Consider the following 23,518-nt stretch of genomic DNA (forward strand, 5'->3'; position numbering starts at 1 on the left):
TCCAGCTGGTCCCTCGGTGATGATAGGCAGTCAGCGGCTGGGGGGAGGAGGGACGGGGTGACATGGATGAATATGCATTAGGCTCATCAGCTTATTTGTTGATGGAAACCCCTTTATACAACTACTTAAAGATAATTCAAATTTGTTGTCTGTTGCCTGTCCTGGGACTTGAACTCAGAGCCCAGGCACTGTCCCTGAGCCTCTTTTGCTCAAGGCTAGCACTCTACCATTTGAGCCACAGCTTATTCTGTGTATGTGGTAGTGAGGAATCCAACCTAGGGCGTCATGCATGCTAGGCAAGCATTCTACCACTAAGCCACATTCTCAGCCTAATCGAACTTTTAAAAAGATACGTTGTTTTCAAAACATTGAATTTAACCTCCTCCCCTTTGGGTGTGTGTGTGTGTGTGTGTGTGTGTGTGTGTGTGTGTGTATGTATGTACGTACGTACATACGTACGTATGTACCTGGACACTATCCCTGAGCTGTTTTGCCCACTAAACCACAGGTCAACTTCTAGCCTTTTTTTTTTTTGGTGGTTCATTGGAGGTTTAAGAGTCTCATGGACTTTTCTGCCCCAGGACTGACTCCGAACAGTGATCCTCAGATGTCAATCTCTTGAGTAGCTAAGATTACAGGCGTGAGGCACAGACAAAACCCCCCCGAAGCCCCGTTTGTGTAAAATAACAAAAATAATAATGGATACTGAGCTGAAAGATGCAAATGCAAGTTCATGAGCATTGTTACTCATTCTTACCACTAACAGTGACTTACAGAAGAGGGCGTATTGCTGTTAACCATCAGGTTAAATGCCTTATAAATGTAACATCATCCTCGTACTTTTCATAGTGGGTACCAGGTACCACTATCAAGTCACAGTGCCATCTCTCCTTGCCAGTCCCAAGGGCTTTCTGCCTCCTTGGTTCTCAGATTTGCTCCTCTGGCCAACACACAATCTGGCTGCCTGTATATCTCTTGTGGTAAATAAAAAAGATTGGACAAAAGCACCAGCACCAGAGAATGGTCACATCCAGAACCTCACCACCATGGCACAGACTCAGTCCCCAGCATCACTTGGGAAGAAAGAAACTAAGTACAGTGCCATCTTCAGTATTTAGTCAGGCTAGCTGTAGAAGCATAGTAATGGTCAAGGAAAGAGAGGAGAGAGAGAAAAAAGCTTATTTACCTGAAGAAAGAAGGAAGGAATGCAGGAGTAGGAGGAAGAAGAATGGGGAAGGAGGATTAAAAATTAAACATTAAGGGCCTGGGAATGTGGCCTAGTGGTAAAGTTCTTGCTTAACATGCATGAAGCCCTGGGTTCCGTTCCTCAGTATCACATAAACAGAAAAAGCCGGACGGGGTGCTGTGGCTCAAGTGGTAGAGTCCTAGCCTTTAGCAAAAGAAGCTCAGGGACAGTGCCCAGGCCTTGAGTTCAAGCCCCAGGACTGGCAAAATAATAATAGTAATAATAATTTAATGAGAACAAAAAATACATTTTTTAATGTTTAACTGATAGGAAGCGTGTAGGAAAACAACCAAACAACAAAAACATAGACAACACATAGAAGAGAAAAAAATGGAATTAAAGACATGTAAAATGTGGTATAAAGAAGCTAGGTTTAGAGTCCTGTAGGGAGGTCAATTACCTGGGCCTGTTGACCTGTGGGAGCTGTTGGCCTATGTAGAAACTCTTCTCTGTGATCAAGAGGGTTAGGGACCCCGTGAAAGGTGACATTCACCTAGCAGCAGGCATATGTGGTTGGATTGTTCCAGAGCTGCCCTAGTCCTCTGGAGAGGTGGGGCAGTCTGAGCTTTCTCTTGGCTGGTCGTAGGCCTTCTAATGTGTAGTGGGACACAGCTACCTGCACTAGGGCGGAATGTGGGTGGTGCTTCCTTCTCCACATCTCATGAGTTTCCAACACCGGGTACTTCGTGCATCATTCGTTCCTTACTCCTGCACTCTCTTGTAGCTAGCTTCCTGATAGTCCCAAACAGAGCCACATCGTTCCTCCCTGTGCCTTGCACCCACTGTCCTGCTGCGTCCCTGATGCTGACAAGGGGCTCACTTTTATTTTGGCCTTCCTGGTCTTAAGTTCTCGTATTCCATTTCCTGCATGGCTGGAATGACAGGTGCATGTACTACCACGCCCGCCTTTGTTTAGATGGAGGGGGTGGAGTACTCATGAATTTTGCCTGGACTGGCTTTGAATATAAGTCCTCCTGATTTCAGCCTCCAGATAGCTAGGCTCTGGGCCTGGTTATATCCTTCCTTTTGTAATTATATTTTTATTATTTTTTTAGGTTTAGCTTCTATATATGGAGATATATATAGTCTTACTGAATCTGCCTTGTTTTGCTTAATACAGTGCTATCTAGTTCTACCATCGTTTCATTCTTCATGACTAAATAATCCACTACATATATTGGAATCTATTATATTTGAGCCACAGCACCACTTCCAGCCCTGTGTATGTGGTACTGAGGAAATGAACCCAGGGCTTTGTGCATGCCAGGCACACTCTACCACTAGGCCACATTCCCATTTCTCATATCTCCATAACTTATCTACTGTAAATACTGTTATAAGCAATACCTCTGCTTCTCTTTATTATTTTTTTTTTTCTTGTTGGTTGTGGGGCTTGGACTTGGGGGTTGGGCCTCTGTCCTTGAGCTCTTTTGCTGAACCACTTTGAGCCACAGTGCAGTTTTCTGCTGGTTAGTTGGAGATAATCTCAGAGGAACTGGCACTGTGGCTCAAGTGGTGGTGTGCTAGCCTTGAGTAGAAGAAGCTCAGGCCTGGATAGTGCCCATACCCTGAGTTCAAGCCCTGTGACCAACCAAGAAAAAAGTCTCACAGACTTTCCTGTCCAGGCTGGCTTTGAACCCCAATCCTCAGATCTCAGCCTCCTGAGTAGCTAGAATTACAGGTGTAAGACGCTGCACCCAGCTTTTCTGGATCTATTGAAAGGGGTGTGTGAGTTTATTTTTTGCTCTTTATTCTGCTTATATTTTGCATTTCATTAATTTGCATATGTTAAACCATCCTTGCATCCCTGGAGATAATCTTGATCATGATGTTGGATCTTTTTAATGTGCTATTGAGTTTTGTTTGTATTTCTTTTTTTTCCAGTCCTGGGGCTTGACCTCAGGACCTGGGCACTGTCCCCGAGCTTCTTTTGCTCAAGGCTACTACTCTACCATGTTGAGCCACAACATCACTTGTTTGCAAGTACTGTTCATTTATTTGCCTGTCCTGGGCATTGAACTTGGGGCCTGGGCACTGTCCTTGAGCTTTCTCAAGGCTAGCACTCTTATCAGTTGAGCCACATCCCCATTTTCTGGGTATTTGGTACCAAGGAATCTAACCCAGGGCTTCATGCATACTAGGCAAGCACATTATGGCTAGGCCACAGTCCTGGCCTGCAAGTATTTTATTGAAAATTTTTGTGCCAAGGAAATTGTCTATAGTATTTCTTTTTTTTTGGTGGGGGGCGTCAGTTGTGGCACTTGAACTCTATGCCTGGGTGCTGTCTCTGAGCTCTTCAGCTCAAGGCTAGCACTGTACCACAGTGCTTCTTCTGTTTTTTTGGTGGTTAATTGGAGATAAGAGTCTCATGGGCTTTAGTTCCCCACCTGGCTTTGAATTGTGATCCTCAGATCTCAGCCTCCTGAGTAGCTACTGCACTCAGCTACTGTTTATTTATTTATTTTATTGAAGAATTTATTAACATTGATTTTTACAACATATTTCAAATGGTGTATTTAACAAACAAGTATTCAAGAAGGGAATCTCTGTATACAATCACTGGCACTTAGTTTTTAGAATATAAGAAAATTAGGCTGAGGGTTTGTATGTCATAGATACATATTAATGTATGTAATAAAACATATCCATAGAATCAAGTTTTTATGTCTATGTAGTTGTGTTTTTATTTCCAATACCACATCCATAGCATTGGGTATGCAAATATTGAGTCCTTGCTCTTGCACTGTTTGGATCTAATAGCCACACGTTAAGAATGCCATGCGCCTTTTGTTCCTTTGGTCTTGACTTGTCTCACTCAACATGATTCACTTTAGATTCATCCACTTCCCTGGGAATGCCATTATTTTATCTTGTCTGTTGGCTATGTAGAATTCCATTGTGTGTATATATACCACATGAATGTGTATCCATTCATCTGCGGTAGGGCATCTGGATGGTTTCCATCTCCTGGCTATTGTGATAGTGCAGAGATGAACATAGCTGAGCAGGTGTCCTTATCATATCCTGGGTTACATTGTTAAGGATAGATGCCCAGGAGTGGTATGGCGGGATCATAGGGAAGGTCAGTTTTCAGTTCTTTAAGAAACCTCCACACTGCTTTCCAGAGTGGCCGAACTAGCTTACAATCCCACCAGCAGTGCAGTAGGGTCCTTTTTCTCCACAACCCTCCCAGCGTCTGTCATTGAGTTCAAAATCTTGGCCATTCTTGTTGGGGTAAGGCGGTATGTTAGGGTTGTTTTTATTTGCATTTCCTTTATGACCATGGTTGATGAGCATTTTCTCATATGCTTTTCTGCCATTTTAACCTTTCTTTAGTTCCCTTGCCTATTTAGTTATTGGTTTGTTGGGTTTGGGGGGATTAGTTTCTTGAGTTCCCTGTAGATACTGGATATTTAGCATTTGTCTGATGGATTATTGGTAAATATCTTTTCCCAGTTGGTTGGCTGTCTTTCTACTTTAGTAGCTATGCTTTTATCTGTGGAGAAACCTTATTTTTACGTACTTCTTGTCTTTCTTTTTGTTGTTGTTCATAGGGTTGAACTCAAGGCCTGGGTGCTGTCTTGAGCTTTTTGCTTAAGGCTAACCTTCCACCACTTTTATCCATAGGTCTACTTGCGGTTTTCTGATAGTTTATTGGAGATAAGAGCTTCACAGACTTTCCCAGGCGGGTTTTGAACCTCAGTCTTCATATCTCATCCTCCAGAGTAGCTAGAATTACAAGTGTGAGCTACATGCTCCTAGCTAGTTAGCTAGCTTGCTTGCTTTTCTTTTCTCTTTCTTTCTTTCTCTCTTTCTTTCTTTCTTTCTTTCTTTCTTTTTTTCTTTCTTATCTTTATGATTGTTTTTCTGGTGCTTTTATGTCTTTTAGACTTGGCTTTTTGTTGTTAGTTTCACAACACCTCAGACTGGGTAAATTATATACTTTTGTTTTTAAAGGTTTATTTCAGTTCAGTGTCATGGTCAAAGGACATCATGGGCCATGTCAGGTGATGATGTTTGTGTAGGTAGAGCCCCAGGGCATGGGTATGGCCTTGTATGCTGTGGCCAGGTGCCCATTCTTAAAGCCACCAGGATTCAATCTGGGTGGGCTACACCTTGAGACTTTAATCCTTCTCAGTCCCTAAAAGCCCCACTTGTAAGCACCATGGGTCAGATTATTTCTTCCCTTTTAATACCTCACACTGGCGCTTGAACTCCTTTTCAAGGAAAATCAATCATATTCAAGTCATAGTCTAAAGCACTGTTTAGTTTTCACGTCAGTTGAGAATTTTATTCTTTTTTTTTTTTGCCAGTCCTGGGCTTGAGCTCAGGGCCTGAGCACTGTCCTTGGATTTTCTCAAGGCTAGAGCTCTACCACTTGAGCCTCAGCACCACTTCCGGCTTTTTTCTATGTATGTGGTACCAAGGAATCGAACCCTGGTCTTCATGCATGCTAGGCAAGCACTTTAACCACTAGGCCAAACTCCCAGCCCTGAGAATTTTATTCTTTCATTTGTGTTTGTGGTTAAGAACTTTCTGGTTTATTGTATTACTACTTCAAATATATATCATCAATTCTTTTTTAATGTACTGGTCCTTGGATTTGAGCTCAGGCCTACATGCTGTCCCTGAGCTTCCTTTGCTCAAGACTAGCACTCTATCACTGGTGCCACAGCACCATTTCTGGCTTTTACTGAGTAGTTGGTTGGAGATAAAGAATCACATGGACTTTCCTGCTGGGGTTGGATTCTAACTACCGTCCCCAGATCCCAACCTCTGAGTAGCTAGGATTAATGACGTGAGCCATCAGTGTCTGGCATGTAGCATCAGTTCTATTATGTAGGGTTTTCAGTTACTTTTTTTCTTTTGTCAGTCCTGGGGCTTGAACTCAGGGCCTGAGCACTGCCCTTGGGCATTTTCCTCAAAGCTAGCACTCTGCCACTTGAGCCACAGAACCATTTCTGGCTTTTTCTATGTATGTGGTATGGAGGAGTCAAAACTGGGTCTTTGTGCATGCTAGGTAAGCACTCTACCGCTAGGCCAAACTCCCCTTTCATTTACTTTTGTAAGAACTTTTTTCACTTGAGTTAGTTTAATACAAAATCTCTTAAGTTAAATTTTCAGGCATCATAGCCCTTTCTGTTTTTCTTCCTTCCTTTCCTTTCCCTTTTTCCTTCTTCCCTTCCTCCCTTCATTTCTCCTTTCTTGTTGGTCCTGACGTTTAAACTCAGGGCTTTGATGCTGTCCCTTAGCTTTTGTTTTTCTTTTTGCTTACAGTTGTTGATTTTCCACTTGAGCCACAGCTCCACTTCCAGCTTTTGGAGTTAGCTGGAGATATGAGTCTCAAAGACTTTTCCTACCCAGGCTGGATTTGAACTGTAATCCTCAGATCTTGCCCCTGAGTAACTGGGATTACAGGCACCCAGTTTTCCTTATTTCTTTATCTCATATTGGCTCTTTTTTTCCCCTGGGTCTTGTATTAGGATTTCATTCCAACAGACTAGATTATTATTACAATTCCCTCTTTTTTATGACATTATTATTATTTATTGCTATAATTCTAAGCAGCTCCTCTCTGTAGTGGTCTCTGCTTTGGACAGGAGTTTAGCTTTACCACACATAGTCTCACACGCCTCTGCCTCATTGCAATATTAGCATTCTACCCAGAAAAACAAGTCTGGATCCAATTTTAAAAGGAGGGGAGAGGTCAGCAGTCCAAGATTAGGTCCGAGTCACTAACAAAACGAGAGTTGAGTTGTTTTTCTCTCTTTTGGCTTGGAGCTCACTGTCTAATGGCTACCATGTTTTATGCACATGATACGTCCTAGAAAATAATTTTGGACCAAATAGGTTCCTGGCAGACCTGGATAATTGATCGCTCAAGTGGAACCTACACATGTATTCGAATTTTTCACTGTCATACTCTAAATAAGCTGTCACTACTAAATTACATGAGAGTTGACCTATAAGATATCAATTGTGTTTATCATCTCTGTAGTATTGATCTGGGGATGGGCAATGAAATTACTTGGGAAGTTTTAAAAATAGTATGGTATATTTCTTAATTATTTTTGCAGTGCTAGAAATTAAATCTATATTTTTAAACATGCTAGATAAGGGTTCTGTCACTGAGCAACATCCCATATCCCTGAATTTTCATTCTGTCCATCTGTCTTTTTTTTTTTTTTTTTTTTGTGGAGTTTGAATTTGGCCTGGGCATTGTCCCTGAGCTCTTCAGCTCAAGGTTACCACCCTACCCTTGAGGTTAATTGGAGATTAGAGTCTCAGGTCCTTTTGTGCCTGGGCAGGCTTTGAGCCTGACTTTGAACCTCTATCCTCAGATTTCAGCCTCCTAAGTAGCTAGGATTAGAGATGTGAGCCACTTTTGTGCCCAGTTTGTCTGCCTTTTGTGCTGGTAGGAGAGATTGAATTCAAACCTTCACATTCTGATTTATCTCCCTCCCTCCTCTCCCTCCCTCCCTTCCTGTGGGTCCTGGGTCTTACACTTGGCCTGGGTGTTGTCCCTGAGCTCTTCAGCTCAAGGCTACCACACTACCCTTGAGCCAAGCCCCACTTCCTGTTTTTCTAGCGCTTAATTGGAGATAAGAGCCTGAGGTCCTTTTGTGCCTGGGCTGACTTTGAACCTTGATCCTCAGATTTCAGCCTTCTGAATAGCTAGGATTACAGGTATGAGCCACTGCACGCCTGGCTAGCTTGGCTTTTTCTACTCAAGTCTGGTGCACTACAACTTGAGCCACATTTTCAGTTTGGGTTTTTTGCTGATTAGTTGGAAATCTTTTCTGCCTAGGCTGGCTTTGAACCTTGATCTTCATATTTCAGCCTCCTGAATACCTAGGACTACAGGTCTGAGCATTAGTCTTCTGCTTTATTTTATTATTTATATTCTTTTTGAGATACGTATTAAAGTACTTTCGAGGTAAATGTTGGAATATTTGAGAGCCAATTGTAGAAATTGTTACCTCCCCTCCCCACCCCTCTGTCTTTGTGGTCATGGGGCTTGAACTCTAGGCCTGGGCCTTGTCCCTGAGCTCTTCAGCTCAAGGTTACCACTCTACCACTTGAGCCACAATGCCACTTCTGGTTTTCTGGTGGTTAATTGGAGATAAGAGTCTTACAGTCTTTCGTGCCAGGATTGGCTTTGAAGCATGATCTTCAGGTCTGTCTCCGCCTCCTGAGGAGCTAGGATTGACTTCTATTTTCTAAATGCTTCAATATGGATTATTTAATAGAGGAGTATTTTCTAATGATAAGAGTTAAAATACTTGGAAAATTATTATCACAAGTCTTTTTCAAAGCATTATACTTACTCGAGTGTTATATAAATCCTTCCTCACATTTTGCCCAAAATTTTAATAATGTTTATCTTGATCTGTGCGGCTGTATCAGAACGCCCAAGTCTGTGCAGTTTACAATGAAACAAGCTTATTTTCTCCCAGTTCTGAAGGCTGGGAGGTGTCAGGATCAAGTTGTCAGCGAATTAGTTGGTTTGGTAGGTTGCAGCTTACATAGGGGAGGAGTGCTATGTCCTCATGGTGTGAAAGGCAGAAGTAGCTAAATAATTCACAAAGCCTTTTTTTTTTTTAAACTTTTAACAGATAACTTTATTTAGGCTCTTTTTCAAAAATGCATTAATATTAAATGTATATAATAGGGAACTGGTAGGAGAAAACCTAAATCATTTAAACCAATTTAAGACAAGCTCTACTCATTTACATGAAATAAGGTAAGAAAAATATGGGTGTAGTTCTAGTAACATTTTCAAGAAATTTCTCATAGTTTTATAATGGGGGGAACACATAAATCTTTACTATTGTTCAACATTGAAAAAATGCATTTGAAACTATAAAGTGAATTCCTTCAGTACAAAAATAACATTAAGTTTATGAAGTCCCTGCAAGTTTTATTTGATGATATATACATTTTTAACTGTAAGGTATAGAATATTTTGATTTCTTGTTAAGTTCCTTTTTGTGTCACAGAAAAGTAATAAAATTCAAAGGCATTTCTGTAATTATGGCTAATTTTAAAAGGTCAAAATGACAAATGTATTTTTCTAGGTTAATAAAATTCAAATATTGTTGATAAAGACAATACATAATTTGAATAGAACCAGATCCATCTGAGCAAAGAAAAAGAGTTACAAAGAAGTACAAAGTACTATTAGAATCAAATGTCTGTATCTAATAGAATATTGATGCTTATTTATATTGTTTCATTGAAAAGAATGTGAAAGCCCTTTCTCTTTTTTGAGACATGAAAGTGAATTGAAAACAAAAGGGGAGTAGATTGTACTACAGTTATTCAGTGCTAAACCATGCTTTTTGAGCATCTCTTTTATTTTTTACACTTGCTAATGTGTTCACGGGCTATAATAAGCCTTTGGATTTGTGAGGTACCTTCATAAATCCGATAGATCTTGGCATCCCTCATGAATTTTTCTACTGGATACTCTGTATTAAATCCATAGCCTCCAAAAGTCTGCACTGATTTGCAATATCTCCAGCAAATGCCTTTGCAATAGAGGCATAATAGGTATTTCGGTGACCAGCATCAACCTCCCAAGCTGCTCTTTGGTAACTTAATCTAGCTAGTTCAACTGCCATTGCCATTTCTGCCAGAAAAAAAATGATACTCCTTGGTGCTCTACAAGGAGCCTTCCAAAAGTTTTCCTTTCCAGAGCATACTTGGTAGCTTCATCCAAAGCTCTCTGTGCCAATCCAACAGCACCAGTTGCTACTGGAGGTCTGGTTCTGTCAAAAGCTCCCATTGTAATTTTTTTTTTTGTGCCAGTTCTGGGCTTGAGCTCAGGGCCTGAGCACTGTCCTTGGACTTTGTCAAGGCTAGAGCTCTACCACTTGAGCTTTAGCACCACTTCCGGCTTTTTTCTATGTATGTGGCACCAAGGAATCGAACCCGGGCCTCCGTGCATGCTAGGCAAGCACTCTACCACTAGGCCAAACTCCCGGCCCTCCCATTGCAATTTTGAAACTAGCTCTTTCACCTATTAAGACATTTTCTTTAGGCACTTTGACATCTTCAAAGGTAATTCCTCTAGTATCTGAACATCGTTGGTCCATGTTTAATTCCTTTTTTCCAATTTGTATTCCTGGGGAATCTGCTTCCACAATAAATCCAGTTAAGGCTTTGCTGGCAAGAGTTTTAGGATCTGGATCAGTTCGTGCTAATAAATAGCAGTTAGCTTTTCCTCCACATCTTCTGACCATTAACGAAATAGTCATCTCCTTTCTTTTCTGCTTTGGTCTTTATGCCAGCTACATCAGAGCCCGCACCAGGTTCTGTTACACAGTAGGCACACATCATTGGCTCCTCGGTCAGTCTCCTTAAATACTTCTTTTGTTGCTGATCATTTCCAGCAATAACAACAGGCATTTGCCCCAAAGAATTTGCTTCAATAGCAGTTTGAACTCCGGTATACCCATAAGCCAGTTCTTCAGTAATTAAACAAGTATCAAAAGTTCCAAGTCCAAGACCTCCACAACTCTCTGGAATGTGTGTATTGATTAAACCAAGTTCCCAGGCTCTTCTAATTATGGGGAAAGGATGTTCACCACTCTTATCATATTCTGTAGCCACTGGACTATTTCCTCTCTGGCAAATTTTCGAGCAGTTGGCTTGAAGTACTTTCTGCTGCTTACTGAGTTCAAAGCTAAATCGTGTTCCTGATTGATGTTTTTGAGAAATTTTTGTATGTTGTGATCTCCATTCAAAATGAATAACACTTCTCAGGACCCTGCAGCTTCTAAACGCCACTGCCATGTTGATTCCTGGTCGTGCCACTCAAGAAGCCTACAAAGCCTCTTTTTAAAAATAAATTTACTTTATTGTTATGATAGAGGTGAGGTTCAGAGGGGTTTCAGTTACATCAGGTAATGAGTATATTTCCTTTTGTACAGTGTCTTCTCTTCCCTCATTCTCTCCCAATCCCTCCCTTTCTGTCTCCACCCACTTTTCTCACATTGATACATCCAGTGTGCTTCACTAACTGTACTTTTACACCTTTTCCCTCAAGTTCTGTGCTTCCCCCCATTCTCCCGAAGATATACATGTGAATGTGCCATAGATAAGATAAAGAAGACAGATTCATTAAAAACTTTTCCATATTTTGGAGTTTATTTCAGTATGTATATTATTTTATATAAATATGAAGAGGCACTTAGGCATTATACCTTTGTGTTTCTCTCCTAAGAGTATTCTCCTTTGGTCTCACTGTGTGTATATAGAATCCTGTGTAATTCATCGCATCCCAGTGACTTTTAGATCTGACTTCTGCATATCAGGGAAAATATGCGCCATTTCTCTCTCTTAGCCTGGCTTACCTCACTTAATTTGATTTGTTCTGATTCTGTTCATTTCCTTGCAAATGACATTATTCTTTCTAATGGCTATGTAAAATCCCAGTGTGTGTAGGTACCACATGTTTTAGATCGACTCATGTACTGTGGGGTATTTAAGCTGTTTCCATATCCTGGCTATTGTGAATAGTGTGGCAATGAACATGGATGTGCAGGTGTCCTTCTCATATCCTGGCTCAAGATGTTCCGGGTAGATGCCCAGAAGTGATATGGCTGGGTCAGAGGGAAGGTCTATGACAAAACCTCTTTTTTTCTTTTGCTAGTCCTTGGGCTTGAACTTAGTGTCTGAGCACTGGGCTTCCCCAAGTCTAGTGCTCTACTACTTGAGCCACAGTACCACTTCTGGCTTTTTCTGTGTATGTGGTACCAAGAAATCGAACCCAGGGCTTCATGCTTGCTAAAAGGCAAAAACACTCGACTACTAGGCTATGTTCCTGCCCCAACAAAATCTTTTTATTTTTATTTTTAGGACAAAGCACTTTTAGCCACTATCTCATTAATAACAACTGTATTGTGGAGGAAAACATTTAAATCACAATCATTGCCTTTTATTTGTTTGTTTCTTTGCCAGTCCTGGGGCTTGAACTCAGGGCCTGGGCACTGACCTTGGGCTTTCTCAAGGCTAGTGTTGTACCACTTGAGCCACAACACCACTTCTGGCTTTTTCTGTGTTTTGTGGTACTGAGGACTCGAACCCAGGGCTTTGTGCATGCTAGGCAAGCATGCTACCACTAGGCCATGCTGCTGGCCCAAGCAATGCCTTTTATAGCATAAAAAAAAAATTCAAAGGGTAGGGAATCAAGAAGGTAGTGGGCATAATTAACATCTTCATCTGCATTTGTGGGCATGCCCACTAGATGGCAGAAGCACTCCGAGAATATAATTTTCTTCTGCATTCACTCATGGTGGTTTCCCTTCCAATGCAGAAATCTTTCAATTGAACTTACCCATCTAGTAATAGCAATTTAACCTTTATTAATTTTTTTTGTTGTTATTCCAGTCCTGTGGCTCAAACTCAGGGCTTGGGTGCTGTCCCTGAGCTTTTTTTGCACTCTACCATTTGAGCCACAGCTCTTGTTTCCAGCTTTTTTGGTGTTTAATTGGAGATAAGAGTCTCATGGACTTTTCTGCCCTGGCTGAAAAGTATGCACAGATCTCAGCCTCCATAGTAACTAGGATTACACTCAACAATAGAGGTGTGTGTGCGTGTGTGTGTGCGTGTGTGTGTCTTTGTCTTTGTTTTTGTCTTTGGGGGGGGGAGGAGGAAAGAGGGAGAGCAGAAAGAAGAGAGGGAGGGAGAGAGAGGGGGGAAGGGAGGGGGGGAAGGGAGAGAGAGAGAGGGAGAGTGAGTCTCTCAAAACTAGTGCTCTATCACTTTGAACCATAGCATCTCTTCTGGTTTTCTGGTAATTAAGAGTTAAGAATCTCACAGATGTTCCTGCCTGGGCTGGCTTTGAAATGCCATCCTCAGATTTCAGCGTTCTAAGTAGCTATGATTACAGGTGTGAGCCACAGCTCCCACTTAAAAGAAATTATATTATTTTTATTAAAATTTTTATTAATACTGATTTTTTTTATGGGTCATGGGGCTTGAATTCTAGGCCTGGGTGCTGTCTCTGAGCTCTTCAGCTCAAAGCTACTACCCTACCCCTTGAGCCACAGTCCCATTTCCCATTTTCTAATGGTTAATTGAAGATAAGAGTCTCACAGTCTATAGTGTCCGGGCTGGCTTTGAACTGGGATCTTCCGATCTCAGCCTCCTGAGTAGTAGGATTATAGGCATGAGCCACCACACCTGGCTAACACTGATTTTTTTTTTTGGCATCATATTTCAAATGCCATGTTAAGCAAATATTCAAGAAGGGAATCTCTATTTACAATCACTGGCACATAAATTTTAGAACATAATTAAAAGTAAGCTGAGAGTTTGTATGTCAGATACATATCAATAACATTATGTCTATAGAGTATATATCCCTTCATATATTTTTATGTCTATGTAATTATATTTCTATCTCCAATACTGTGTCAATAACCTTGAGTACCCGAATATTGTATCATTGCTCTTGTACTGTTTGGATCTCATATCCACATATCAAGGAGACCATGCGCCTTTTGCTCCTTTGGTCCTGACTTAATATGATTTGCTCTGGTTTCATCCACTTCCCAGCGAATGCCATTATTTTACCTTGTCTGTTGACTGTGTAGAATTCTATTGTCCCTTTTTTTTTTTCCCTAACTCTGGAGTTGGATTCAATGTTTTGGACACAGGGGCTGCAGTGGTGTTTGGACCTCCTGATTGTGTTGGTTACTGTGATCCCCTCCCATGCCAGAGCGGGACCACCTGTCCCAACTCTTAGCCCAGGACTTACAGGGCTGCGAATCTTGCAGAAGGAGGGGGCGGGGGGTTGACTCACTTGCACTTACAGCAGCATCATGTAATTTTTCAGATTTGTCAAGGACTTCAAAGCCCCTGTCTTTCCAGATCTTGTTATGGTGGGTATGTTTAATCACAGCAAAGGAAAGAGTGCTCTGTGGAAATCACATATTATTAGCCCTTCCCACATGCAGTGGATTTGCCTATCAAATGTCAAAATAATGAAGGAAAAAAAAAGGTCAGCAAGTCCATCACCAGGCAAGGAGCAATCCAAATCCAAAGTGGTATAAGTGGGGCTTCTGTGTGGCTGTGGAAGGCCCATCCCACTTCTCTACAATCACCATGTTATAGCCTAATTGTGTCCTTTCCCAGATGAGTGATGTTCAGTGGGCAGTAGGAGCCAATTCGCTTCTTCCCTTCATTTTTTTCTTTTTAAGTGACCAGATAGCCAACATGGGAGACTGAGGCTCTGTGACATGGCATTAAAAACACAAGAAGCAGCACTGATGGGTAATGGGGGCCTGGGAGTCCTGGCTCTGCCACTTTGTAGTTGGACGCTGCTGGAGGAGCTAGCTGGGTCTCAGTTTACCTCTTGTGCAAAATGGGAGTTAAAATAATGGTACATATACCTCATCAAGATGTGTCAAAATAATATAGTCCTGTTTTTTTCCTCTTAAAAAATTATCTTGAAATAGTTGCACAAAGGACTTCAATTTCTTATGTCTATCCCATGTTGACAAGTGTCACCCAGTCCTTCCCAGGATTCCCTCTATCTCATCCCTCAAGTTCCTGAGGTCCATTTCACCTGTGTACGTTGAGTATTAGGATTTCATTCGCCTGTTCTCCCCATCCTATAGTTCCCCACTCTTCAGATGGGATGTGTGTGGTACTTTGGACAACTCCATCCCTTTATTATATTCCTTCAACTGCCCTCAACTGGTGCCCATACTGGAGATTGAACTCAGGGCCTGGTCACTGTCCCTGAATGTTTTGACTAAAGGTTACACTTAAGGCATAGCTCCTTTTCCAGCTTTTTGTCATTATTATTATTTTTTGAGATAAGAGTCTCAAGAACTTTTTCTGCCCAGACTGGCTTCCAACAGTGATCCTCAGATTTCAGATGTGAGCCATCAACTCTGGGCTCAATATTATTGTGATACACTAGAAATACACATTATGGTTTATCAGTGATACTATGAGACTTTTTTTTCTCTTGGGATGTCTGGATTGAAAAGAGACCTCATTATAGAGATGCAGAAAGTTAATGGATGGATAGGTACACAGATTCTAGAACTGATCCACAGGGGTATGTTAGATAGCTATTGGATGTCTTGTCATAGCATACAGATGAGGGGCAAACGTCTGTGACATCAATAATCGCCTGTTTCTTAGTATTCCTTTTGGCATTTGTAGTGCATTCAGTAGTATGCCTCCAGCTCGTGGCTACCCAGTACTTCAGAGTGTGGCTTAAATTTGGATGAAGATTTTTTGCAGATGGTAATGAGGTTATACTAGATTAGCAGATTATTTAGACCCTAAGTCCAATGACTGGTGGCCTTCCAAGAAGGTCACATGACAACACAGAGGAGTTGCTCAGGGAGAAGTGTCCTGTGAGGACAAAGGCAGAGAGATGCATGTACAAGCACATAGATGTCAGGAATTAGGACAAATTAACAGAAGTCAAGAATGGCACATTCTTTCCCAGAAGAAGTTGACCAATATTTTGACTTTTGGACCCTTGTTCTCCCCAAACTCAGAATAAATGTGTGCTGTTTTAAAGCAACCCAGTTTGGTACTTGGTTCTGGCCATCCTGAAGAAATAACGAGAGCATGGTTGGTATGACTATGACTGTGACAGTTCAAGTGAACATCATGAACTTGAACGTGAGCCTGGACACTCTGCCTAGAATCACAGAAGGGGAGTTTTTTTTGTTTTTAATATCTGTTGTCTTTCAGGACCGAAAGAAAAGGGTCATGGGAGGAAGGAAGAGAAGAGCTTCTGAAAAGCTGGAATGGCAGCCTGCTAAGGAGAAAAAAAAATTGGAACTGGTTGAGGGAGTGTTCAAAGAGCTTGGGTGTCTGGCTGCTTCTGTCTCTCGAAAGTTCTGAAATGGCAAGAAATGATCCAGATCGGACCCATTGTTCCTCTCCTGTCTTTTCTGGTAAGTGCTCTTATTTCTGAAAGAACTTATGATGTCAACCTATAAAGAGTAGAGGCCAGACAACTCTCCTGGGTACTTTTTACGTGTGAAGAAGGCACTGTACTGCCTGGAGAGCCAGAGATGCGCCTTTTATTTTGGGGGAATGTTTTTCTGTCTCTGATGCCAGTAGTCCATTCCAGGCCTGGGTTTTGGCTGGGGGAACAGTCATCTGGCAATGAGCTCTGAGGATGACAGCCACAGTGAGGAGGCTGGCTGTCTGGCTTGGGGTTAAGGCTGTCTGGTTGAAAGCTGGGTCAACTAATTCTAGACTGCACAGCACAGAGATACATGCAATCAGGCAAGATCAATGTGAATCACCCTGTTTTTGTGAGTGGGTTTATGTCAAGGGAAATCCTAGGTAACATGGCTGCTTATGCCTGAGTCCTGGACAGAAACCAGATTAGAATCAGGAGCTATTCCCTAAAAATGAAGTTAAACATACAGAAATTCAGTCTGGGGGCCAGGAGTTTGGCCTGTGTGTTACAGTAGTGGCGCTGTGGCTCCAGGAGTAGGGCAGTAGCCTTGAGCTGAAGAGCTTAAGGAGTGCCCAGGCCTAGAGTTCAAGCCCCATGACTGAGAAAGAAAGAAGTCCTATCAGCAGGCCAGGAGCATAGCCAAGTGGTAGAGTGCTTGCCTTGCATGCATGAAGCCCTGGGCTTGATTCCTCAGTACCACATACATAGAAAAGGCCAGAAGTGGCATTGTGGCTCAAGTGGAAGAACACTGGCCTTGAGTAAAAAGTGTCCAAAGACAGTGCCCAGGCCCTGAGTTCAAGCCTCAGGACTGGCAAAAAAAAAAAGTCCTATCAGCATAATTTTAATGTAGTTCTATACTTACACTACCTTGAGTTGCTTTTTAATAGCTAAAAATTTATTTTTGTGTACTAGGGTTTGAACTCAGGAAATGGGAGCTATCTCTTGAGTTTTTATGCTCAAGATTGGTGTCCTACCACTTAAACCACATCTCCACCTGCCTCTTCTTGTTGTTGTTTTGGTGGTTAATTGGAGTAAAGAGTTGGATGACTTTTCCTTCCAGGGCTGGCTTGGAACCATGATACTCAAATCTCAGGCTCCTGAGTTGCTGGGATTACAGGTGTGAGCCACCCAGTTGAAATCTTAATTGTAGAGGAAAACTTTTAAGTATAGGCCCCTATCTGTGGCCTGCCTTTGGAAACAATGCCTCAGGCATGTACATTCTCATTATCTTCTTGTGAGTTAGATGAGTAATAACTGTCATTCAACTGTGTTCGAAGGAAATCCCACCAAAGATAGTACCCACAGTGGGCTGGGGAGTTTTGTTGGCCAATGTACGGAAGCTACTGTCTTTCACTGAAGGTCAATTTGCCAACAGGAAGTGACCAGTAGAGAGTTTGGGGGTGGTTGCATTGACTCAACTTTTTCTCTTGTTGGACTTCAGGTTGGCTAGCCCCTCGTGGAAAAGTGTCAGAGAAGACACAAACCACAAGAGAACAGAAAAATATATTCACTGCCCCCTATTTTTATCTGCCCCCCCTCCCCAGTCCTCGGTCTTGTACTCAGGACCTGAGTACTATCCTTGGGCCTTTTTTCTCAAGGCTAGCACTCTGCCACTTAAGCCACAGCACCATTTCTGGCTTTTTCTATGAATGTGGTACCAAAGAATTGTGCATGCTAGGTAAGCACTTTGCCACTAGGCCAAACTCCTGGCTACATCCACCATTTTTTAAATGTATTTTTTATTGTAATTAATAGACACATCCACCATTTTTAAAAAGACACTCAAGACCATGAGGTGCACATGGTTCCACAGGTGTGGTGGACCTGTTTCTGAGCGGGGAGATTGAGTTAGTTTCAGGCAGGAAAGGAGAACATGGCTAAAGTAGGAGTGTGACTAAAGTAAAAGGGGCCAAGGTGAGGTGGGGTCAAGGGGACAAGGAAGTAAGGTGGTGGAAAGCAATTTCCTGGGGTTCTGAAAGGAATTACTAAAATGTATCCTGATGGCATCGTGTGTGTGTGTGCGCGTGCATGTGCATGCATGTACACGCACATGCATGCTATTTTTGGCATATTGAAATAACTGGAAAGGGTAGACAGCTTTCTTCTGGTCTTTTTATTTATTTTTGCCAGTACTAGGGCTTGGACTCTGGGCCTGAGCACTGTCCTTGGGGTTTTTCAAGGCCAGAGCTCTACCACTTGAGTCATAGCCAGCTTTTTCTACGTGTATGGTATCGAGGAGTCGAAGCCAGGTCTTAGTGCATGTTAGGTATGCACTCTACCACTAGGCAAAACTCTCGGCCCTTATTTTCTTCCTTTTTTTTTTTTTTTTTTTTTTTAGTTGGTTGTGGGACTTGAACTCTGGGCCTGGGCATTGTCCCTGAACTCTTTAGCTCAAGGATACTGCCCTACTCCTTGAGCCACAGTGCCACTTCTGGTTTTCTGGTGGTTAATTGGAGATAAGCATCTCATGGACTTTAATGTCCAGGCTGGCTTTGAACCATCCATCCTCAGATCTTAGCCTCCTGAGTACCTAGGATTACAGGCATGAGCCACCACATCCGGCACTTTTATTCTTTTGTGTGTGTCAGTCCAGGAGCTTGTACTGAAGGCCTGGACACTGTCCCTTCGCTTTTTCGCTCAAGGCTAGTGCTCTACCACTTCTGGCTTTTGGGTAGTTCACTGAAGCTAAGTGTCTTATGGACTTGCCCTGTGTGGGCTGGTTTTAACCACAGTCATCAGACCTGAGCCTCTAGAGTATCTAGGATCATATACTTCGTATTAAATATGTTAAAGAGATGGAGGCTTCTTCTAAGTTCCTCCTCTTTAGCCTGCAAGAATATTATCAGTCTTGTTTCCAGAAACTTGTAGTTTTTGACCACTAGGGAGTCTTAGGAAAGGCTTTCTTTTTCTGTCTGTCTTGGCAAAAATCTCAGAGCCCAGTATCAGGGTATTTCAAGAGAACAGAGTTGGCAAATCGTAAGAGATCAGCTTTCTGTGTTTACAGAGACATCATTAAAACACACTTGATTTCTTGCTGAATGCCAGTGGCTCATGCCTGTAATCCTAGCTGCTTAGGAGGCTGACATCTGAAGATGATGGTTCAAAGATAGCTCAGAGAAGAAAAATCCATGAGATTCTCCAATTAACTCCAATTAGCTGCCTAGTCTCCATTTAACCAAAAACAAACCAAAAGACCTAACAACAGCAACCAAAAACAAACCAAAAAACAAAACAACAACAACAAAAAACAGAAATGGATCTGTGGCTTAAGTGGTAGAACACTAGCTTTGAGCTAGTGAGAGAGCACTTAGGCCCGGAGTTCAAGCCCTAGGACTGGCATATCAAAACCAAACAACAGGCTGGAAGTGTGGCCTAGTGGTAGAGTGCTTGTCTAGCATCCACAAAGCCCTGGGTTCAATTCTTCAGTACCATGTACACAGAAAAAGCCAGAAGTAGTGCTTGTGGCTCAAGTGGTAGAGCACTAGACTTGAGAAACCCCAAGGGCAGTGCCCAGGTCCTGAGTTCCAGCTCCAGGTCTGGCAAAAAAATAAAACAAAAGGCTGGGAGTGTGACCTAGTGGTAGAGTTCTTGCCTAACATGAATGAAGCCCTGAGTTCCATTCCTAGGTACCATGTACACAGAAAAGGCTGGAAGTGGTGTTATGGCTCAAGTGGTAGAGCATTAGCCTTGAAAAAGCCCAATGACAGTACCCAGGCTTTGAGTTCAAGCTCCAGGATTGGCAAAAAACAAAAACCTGGCCAGCTTGGTGGCTGTAATCCTAGCTGTTCTGGAGGCTGAGATCTAAGGATCAAGGTTCACAGCCAGCCAGGGCACAAAAGAACCTGAGACTCTTATCTCCAATTAATCTCTAGAAAATGGGAAGTGGGTCTTGGCTCAAGGGTAGGGTGGTAGCCTTGAGCTGAAGAGCTCAGGGACAGCACCCAGGCCCAGGGTTAGGGCTTGATTTCAGTGCTTCACTAGCAAATCAACCACAGCTTGGGGTGGGGGTGGGGTTTGTGGGAATACTGAAATACATTTAGGCATGTTTAAGAGGAAACCTCTCATTTCTTAAAAAAATTAAAAAAGATTCACCGTGAAGTATTTATCTCATTGCAAGTTAGGAAATCAAAACCCTTCAGAGCAATTCCAAAACTTCAGAACATTAAGTCATTTCCCATGAGCTCTTGCTCTCTGGGATCTTCAGATTAACTCCTCAGGTCCTCTGCATTGAAGGGAAGGATGGTGATCTTCCTTGACCGGTTAAATGTGACTCTGGGCTTGGCTTTTTTTTTTTTTTCATCCATTAGCTCTGGCCCCTACCCCCCTTTGCAGTGATTTAGAATTCTAGCACATTGTCTCATTTGGGGAACACAGGTGAGAGCCCCAAAGATGTTTGCATCTTAAAGGCTGGAAGAAGTTGGATGAGTAAAGGTGGTACTAGCGGTTGGCATTTCCATTATTCAAGTCTTTCCTTATGAATTCTTTTTGTTGTTGTTGGTGGTGGTCATGGAACTTGAACTCTGGGCCTGGGCATTGTCCCTGAGCTCTTCAGCTCAAGGTTATCGCCCTACCCCTTGAGCCACAGCACCACTTCCAGTTTTCTAGTGGTTAATTGGAGAAAAGAGTCTCACAGGCTTTAGTGCCCAGGCCGGCTTTGAACTGTGATCCTCAGATCTTAGCCTCCTAAGTAGCTAGGATTACAGGCATGAGCCACCAGGCCCAGCTTTAAGTTTAATTTTAAGGAGAGCTTTTCTCCACCAAATCTTTCCTGGTAGCAGAATTGTTTTCTTATATCAACTTCCACCACCATTACTACTACTATTTTTGTTTTTTTGTGATAAGATTGCAGTTGCTACTGAACAACTTCCAGTTGTGATAAATGATCAAAAACTTACTTTATTTGCTTTTTATTTTCTGGAGTTGATCAGAGATTTTCAGGAATGCCCTCTAGAGACATAACTTGTTTTCTGTGTGATCATTGCAGCACAGCTTTGTGTGTTTCTCCTCTTCCTGGTCAGGAGGCCGGAACAGATAAGCAGTCTGATGTGTCTGCACTTCCAGAAAAGCCTTTCTTCCAGGCCCAGCGTTTGTTCCAGGGTGAGGTGAGTCCATGCAGACATGGCCATGCTTTGGGGAGAGATGAAGTTGCTGATTTATTTTTGTTGCTTTCTTCCGGATTTCCTGGTTGGTTTTGCTGTTTTCATCTGTGTGGTTGAAATTGAGCCAATAATCTCTATTATTTTTTATAACTATATTACAAGTAATCTTGGAGACAGGAAAGTTGGTTGGGGATAAGACTTTTTTTATTTAAAATTTCAATTTTTATTCAGGTAGCATTGCCTATAAATGACAGAAGGAAAGTCATCAGTGCGCCTTTTTATTTGCTGGTCGTGCCCCTGACTTTAATAGTATCTTGTTTTATTTTGATTTTCGAGGTTTCTTCTTGGACACCTGTTTGAACTCCGGCTATGATTCTTTCATACATGCTTCTGAGAAGACATATTTGGTTTTAGATACTGAATGTTGTTTTCAGAATGGGAAAATTGTTCCTTCAAGGTTTTTTTTTTTCCCTATAGACATGAGATTGTCTCTAGCTTCTCTAATGAGAAGAAATTGGAAGAAAATGTTAATTGGGGGCTGAGGAGTGCTTATTGGCAAGGGACTAGGAAATACAGGATTTTACACCTGTGCTCTGAATAGGGCACGCCTCGGGTGGCTCCTCTATGGAGGCAGCATAAACCACCCCACAGTGACGGCCGGCAACCTCTGGTTACATTCTATCCTGTCCTGCCATGCAAAAACCTTTCATCATGAGGGACCAACTGATTGTGTGTGTGTGTGTGTGTGTGTGTGTGTATGTGTGTTTGGAGGAATGCTTTATTTTGTTCACGTGTTGATTGGAAATTTTCATTTCATAGATAAAACTACTGAGGAAAATTGGAAATTGTCACTCCTTGGAATAAAAACTAATCAACTTACTTGGCCTTTCCTTCCCTTCTTTCCTTCCTGCCTATCTCCTTTCCTTTCTCTTTCTCTCTTTCTCCCTTTCTCTCTTGCCCTCTCACCTCCTTTCTTCTCTCCTTCTCTTCTTATCTCCCCCCTCCTTTTTCGTAGTTAATTGAAGATTAGTCTCATGGCTGACTTTGAACCTCAAACTTCATATCTTAGCCTCCTGAAAAGTATTATATAGGCATGAACCATTAGTGCCTGTAAGTCTTCTGTCTGTCTCTTCTTTAATGTGTTTTATTCAGCAAACTTCCTGACTCTGACCCCCATAGTCCCCACAGTTCTCTCTCCCTCCCTCCCTCCTTTCCTTTCCTTTCCTTTCCTTTCCTTTCCTTTCCTTTCCTTTCCTTTCCTTTCCTTTCTTCCTTCCTTCCTTCCTTCCTTCCTTCCTTCCTTCCTTCCTTCCTTCCTTCCTTCCTTTTTTGTTTTGGTTGGTCACAGGGCTTGAATTCTGGGCCTGGGTACTGTTACTGAGCTTTTCAGTTCAAGGCTAGTGCTCTACCACTTGAGCCACAGTGCGACTTCTGGTTTTCTGGTGCTTACTTAGAGATAAGAGTCTCACAGACTTTTGTGCCCTTACTGGCTTTGAACCACAATCCTCAGATCTCAGCCTCCTTCCAAAGTAGCTAGGATTATAGTTCCTTTTTTGTGTGTGTGCCGCTCCAGAGGCTTGATGTCAGGGTCTAAGTGCTGTCCCTTTGCTTTTTTGTTCAAGGCTAGCACTCTACCACTTAAGACACAGCTTCACATTTGACTTTTTGGAGATAAGAGTCTCAAGGAATTTCCTGCCAGGGCTGTCTTTGAACTATGATCCTCAGATCTCAGCCACTGGGTAGCTAGGATGACAGGCATGGCTTGATTTTGTTTTCTAGTAACTCTATGAGTTGTGCTGATGAGAAATGGCAGATATGGAAAGGAACTTATTGGTTGTACAGGGTCAGTAGGACCAAACCTGTAGGGGGTAAGGGCGTTGGATCCAGAACTGGTGGGAAAAATAGAGAAGTGAGAAAGGGAAGAAAGATAACCAGAGCAAGAGGCCCCTCTGTGAGAGAAGGCATGGACCAAGGAGAAGGAAAGGAAAGGCACACAAAAAGCAGGAACAGTGTGTAGTCCTACTTAGGGCTAAGACACAATGAGATCATGGTTTGAAGCCAGCCCAGAAAGTCCATGGGACTTTATTTTTTGTGGGTCACGGGGCTTGAATTTAGGGCCTGAGTGCTGTCCCTGAGCTTTTCTGCTGGAGGCTAGCACACTTTAACACTTGGAGCCACACCTCTACTTCCCATTTTCTGGAGGTTAATTGAAGATAAGAGTCTCAG

General features: G+C 42.3%; 1 protein-coding gene and 1 pseudogene across 1 annotated transcript in view; one reads left to right on the top strand and one right to left on the bottom strand.

Moving 5' to 3' along the window:
• Positions 1-9,592: 9,592 nt before the first annotated feature.
• LOC150046495 (medium-chain specific acyl-CoA dehydrogenase, mitochondrial-like) lies at positions 9,593-11,044 on the bottom strand (annotated as a pseudogene).
• A 5,070-nt stretch (positions 11,045-16,114) lies between these two features.
• The window catches only part of Atp8b4 (ATPase phospholipid transporting 8B4 (putative)), a 142,249-nt gene continuing 134,845 nt past the window's right edge, over positions 16,115-23,518 (top strand). The window contains exons 1-2 of the mRNA XM_090358436.1: positions 16,115-16,179; positions 21,178-21,295. The gene's annotated coding sequence lies outside the window, so the exon portion shown is untranslated. The remainder of the gene's footprint in view (positions 16,180-21,177; positions 21,296-23,518) is intronic.

The sequence above is a fragment of the Megascapheus bottae genome, chromosome 25 (genome assembly GCF_031878675.1).
Source record: "Megascapheus bottae isolate mThoBot1 chromosome 25, mThoBot2.hap1, whole genome shotgun sequence".
Lineage (NCBI taxonomy): Eukaryota > Metazoa > Chordata > Mammalia > Rodentia > Geomyidae > Megascapheus > Megascapheus bottae.